This window comes from Trichechus manatus, unplaced genomic scaffold (genome assembly GCF_000243295.1).
Source record: "Trichechus manatus latirostris isolate Lorelei unplaced genomic scaffold, TriManLat1.0 scaffold00022, whole genome shotgun sequence".
NCBI lineage: Eukaryota > Metazoa > Chordata > Mammalia > Sirenia > Trichechidae > Trichechus > Trichechus manatus.
In genome coordinates, this window is record NW_004443958.1 from 18,548,011 (window position 1) to 18,552,810 (window position 4,800).

General features: G+C 45.4%; 1 pseudogene; it reads left to right on the forward strand.

Annotated features, from left to right (window-relative positions):
- Positions 1-3,815: 3,815 nt before the first annotated feature.
- On the forward strand, positions 3,816-4,561 carry LOC101350952 (cell division control protein 42 homolog pseudogene; annotated as a pseudogene).
- The last annotated feature ends 239 nt before the right edge of the window (positions 4,562-4,800 follow it).

Below are 4,800 nucleotides of genomic sequence, written 5' to 3' on the forward strand. Positions count from 1 at the left end.
GAGCCGAGATTTGAATCCAGGCATCCAGCTCTAAGGTCTCATGCCAGGGAAGCACAAGACTCAGGGTGACCCATTGCACCAGGATCATAGAACTGATTATTCAAGTGCCCAGCAAGCCCATGGGGGTAGAGCTGTAGGCTTCCAAAATGGGTCCCCAGACTGCAGGAATATTTCCTTACAACTTCCACACCTGGACCTTCACCTAGTGTCCTACCACCTCCCTAACTTTTTTCTTTATCACCCTAACCTCCCCTATCACTTTTCCTACCCACTCCTGTTCAGACTTGGTGGCTATTTTGTTGGATAGATTTCAGAATTTGGCTGTTACCAGCTCTACTCTGATCTTTCCAGTAAGAGCCTTTGTTGACCTGCCTATTCAACAGATAGCACTTCCTAGCCACTCACTGTGTGCCTGGCACCATGCTACATGTGACGTGGTGAGGTCAATAGACTTACTCAGTGGCACGCCGGGACTTGGTTGGAGAGTTGGGGTTTAAATCCAGCTTGTGTGACTGTAAAGACTGGACTCCCTCCACCATGCCATGTGCTCTCAACCAGCCACACTGTTTTGCCTCAGCCCATGTTGCAATTCACTAGTCCCTATTTATGCCAACGTGTCAAAGGGACTGTGCTCCATTGCCCATTACTAGTTATGGCAGAAACGTCAGTAAATAGGGCAAGGGGATATATTCCTAGAGGAAACAAGTAAATCCTGAACCCAGAAGAGTCAAGAAAATTGTCAGAAGAAAGAGGAGAGTAGTGATGGAGCTGGAAAAGGCACTTAAGTTAGAGGAGAGGACTCCATTTTTTTTTTTAATTGTACTTTACATGAAGGTTTACAGAACAAATAGTTTTTCATTAAACAGTCAGTACACATATTGTTGTATGACATTGGTTAACAACCCCACAGCATGTCAACACTGGCCCTTCTTTTTTTTTTTTTGGTGAAAATATGCATAGCCGAAGATACACCATTTCAAAAGTTTCTACGTGTACAATTCAGTGACATCGATTACATTCTTCCAGTAGTGCTGCTATTCTCACCATCCTTTTCCAAATTATTCCATCACCATTATCTTCAACTCACCGTCCATTAGGTTTCCCATCAAAATTTTGAGTTCCTGTTGTCAATTTGATCTCACATAGATAATTCTTTTTTTTTTTTTGTACTTTAGATGAAGGTTTGCAGAACAAATAGTTTTGCATTAAACAGTTAGTACACATATTGCCCTATGACAATGGTTAACAACCCCACGACATGTCAACACTGTCCCTTCTCAACCTTGGGTTCCCTATCACCAGCTTTCTTGTCCCCTCCTGCCTACTAGTCCTTGTCCCTGGACTGCTGTGCCTCATTAGTCCCGTTTTGTTTTATCAGGCTGTCCAATTCCCAGCTGAATGGTGAACTTCAGGAGTGACTTCACCACTGAGCTAAAAGGTTGTTCAGGGGCCATACTCTTGGGATTTCTCCAGTCTGTCAGGCAAGTAAATCTGGTCTTTTTTTTCTTTTTTTGAGTTAGAATTTTGTTCTGGATCCTTCTCCATCTCTGTCCAGGACCCTCTGTTGTGATCCCGGTCAGAGCAGTCAGTGGTGGTAGCTGGGCACCAACTAGCTGTACTGGACTCAGTCTGGTGGAGGCCGTGGTAGGTGTGGTCCATTAGTTCTTTGGACTAATCGTTTTCTTGTATCCTGTTCTCTTCATTCTCCCTTGCTCCCGAAGGTGTGAGACCAGTGGAGTATCTTAGATGGCTGCTCACAGGCTTTTAAGACCCCAGACACTACTCACCAAGGTAGAATGTAGAACATTGTCTTTATAAAGTGTGTTATGCCAACTGAGCTAGTTGTACTCTAAGACCATGGTCTCCACAGCCCTCCACCCAGCAATTCAGTTCCTCAGGGAGGTTGGATGTGACTATGGAGCTTCCATGGCCTTTCCTTGTACAAGTTGTGCTGGCTTCCCCAATACTGAGTACTGTCTTACCCTTCACCAAAGTTACCACTTCTCTGACTCCATTTTTTGATGTTTGACTGCTGACATCTTTTAAGCCTCACCCCTCCCTTTTTCTCTTCTGCACCACATGGTGGGAAGGGGAGGCAAGTTGATTTGAGCTTGAGTGCTCCCTCCTTAGGTGCCAATAAGAAGTTCAAAAGACAGAAGCAACTGCCCATGCATAGGAACCCTCATCCCAGCTACACCTTCCAAACAACACTGAAACCCCAATCAGACGAAATCTCAGCTAATACTCCAAGTGTTGGAACAAAGATGATCTCTTTCTTGCTAGACATGAAAATGAAGACATGTAGCTCCCATAAGTTATTGGCAACAATTTTTGGACTATAAGGAGACCAACTTTAGGAGAAGCCAACCCCAGAGAAGGCAGGCCAAAGAAACATGGAGTTATAGATCCTGGTGACGTTATTTGTGCCTCTGTATCAAGCTATGGAAGCCCTGGTGGCGCAGTGGTTAGGAGCTCAGCTGCTAACCAAAATGTTGGCAGTTCGAATCCACCAGCCCACTCCTTGGAAATCCTGTGAGGCAGTTCTAGTCTGTCCTATAGGGTCACTATGATTCAGAATCAACTCGAGGGCAACGGGTTTGGGTTTGGTTTTTGGATCAAGCTACGTAGGAGAAAGATGTGGCAGTCTGCTTCCGTAAAGATTTACGCCCTTGGAAACCCTAAGGGGCAGTTCTACTCTGTCCTATAGAGTTGCTGTGAGTTGGAATCGACTTGAGGGCAGTGGGTTTTCATGCTGTGCCTGAAGCTAGCATTACCAGAGGACTTTTCAGTTATACAAGCTATTACATTTCCTTTAGTTTTTATGTCAGTTTAAAGCAGGTTCTATATTATTGCAAAGCCGTTATACAGTTAGTGAAATCAGTATTTACTTCTAGATTCATGAGGCTACAAGAAGATAGAAGCAGAAATTATTTGGGATAAAGGATAAAGGCAGAGTAACACGGTCGGTCCGTGATCCAGCTCCTTCCTTCCTATTTCTCCCTTCAAGCCCCGCCCCAGGGTGGATGTGGGTAGATCAGTGAGCAGTGACAGAGTGGAGTGACAGAAGATGGAGTCATTGGGATGTTACAATGTCTTTGTGAAGGTCTTTGTGAAATCCTCTCTCTCTGAGTCCACCTTGACCTCCATATTGCCTGATTTCCACGTTGTTTGTTGGAGGTGCCATTTGAGCCATAAAATCTCCTAAGATGGTTGGACCTCATAGCATCAAGAAAGCAGTGCTAGCAGAAGAGCCCGTCCTTTGGACCAGGGCCCCTGTGCCGAGAAGCTGCTAGTCCAGGGGACTTTGACTGTGAGGAAATAAACTTCTGTTTGTTAAAGCCATCCACTTGTGGTATTTCTGTTATAGCAGCACTAGATGACTAAGACAGAATTTGGTACTGAGAGAGTGAGGTGCTGCTCTAACAGATACCTAAAATGTGGAAGTGGTTTCAAAACTGTGAATGGATAGACGTGCGGCAGTGACAGAGGACCAGCAGCAGCAGAGAACCTACAGCAGCTGAGAAGCGGCAGCAGCAGGGAACCAACAGCAGCAGAACCAGGAGACCAGTGCAAGACGGCGGGCGCTGGAGCCGACCCACGGAGCGAGGGAGCTGAGTGCCTGTGCGCAGAAGGCTTCCTGGCGGAGTGGGGTGCCTCCGGGCAGACAGAGCTTTGGAACACTTGCCCCAGCAGGGCAGATGCGGGCGTGAGGCCCGAGGCCCGAGAGGCCATAGGAAGCAGAAGCTGAAGAGACAAGGGACACAAGAAGCTGAGCTGCCTCTGTCTCAAAAGGTCAACATCGACTTTGAAATACTTAAAGTGGATACAAAACTATTTCAGCAATGCAGACAATTCAGTGTGTTGTTGTGGGTGATGGTGCCGTTGGTAAAACATGTCTCCTGATATCCTACACAACCAACAAATTTCCATCCGAATATGTACCGACTGTTTTTGACAACTATGCAGTCACAGTTCCGATTGGTGGAGAGCCATATACTCTCGGACTTTTTGATACTGCAGGGCAAGAGGATTATGACAGATTACGACGGCTGAGTTATCCACAGATGTATTTCTAGTCTGTTTTCCCGTGGTCTCTCCATCCTCATTTGAAAATGTGAAAGAAAAGTGGGTACCTGAGATAACTCACCACTGTCCAAAGACTCCTTTCTTGCTTGTTGGGACCCAAATTGATCTCAGAGATGACCCTTCTACTATTGAGAAACTTGCCAAGAACAAACAGAAGCCTATCACCCGGGATACTGCTGAAAAGCTGTCCCGTGACCTGAAGGCTATCAGATATGTGGAGTGTTCTGCGCTGACACAGAAAGGCCTAAAGAATGTATCTGACGAAGCAATATTGGCTGCCCTGGCGCCTCCAGAACCAAAGAAGAGCCACAGGTGTGTGCTGCTATGAACATCTCCCCAGAGCCCTTTCTGCACAGCTGGTGTCAGCATTATACTAAAAGCAATGTTTAAATCAAACTAAAGATTAAAAATCAAAATTCGTTTTTGCAATAATGACGAATGCCCTGCACCTACCCACATGCACTCGTGTGAGACAAGGCCCATAGGTATGGCGCCCCTTCCCCTCCCAGTACTAGTTAATTTTGAGTAATTGTGTATTGTCAGGAAAGTGATCAGTACTAGTTTCTGTTTGTTGTTTCCAAAAAAAAAAAATTTTTTTTTTTAAATTTCTTTGTTTAAAAGCAAGGCATGCTTGTTGATGACTCTGTTAACAGACTAATTTGAATTGTTGAAGCTGCTCCCTGGTTCCACTCTGGAGAGTAATCTGGGACATCT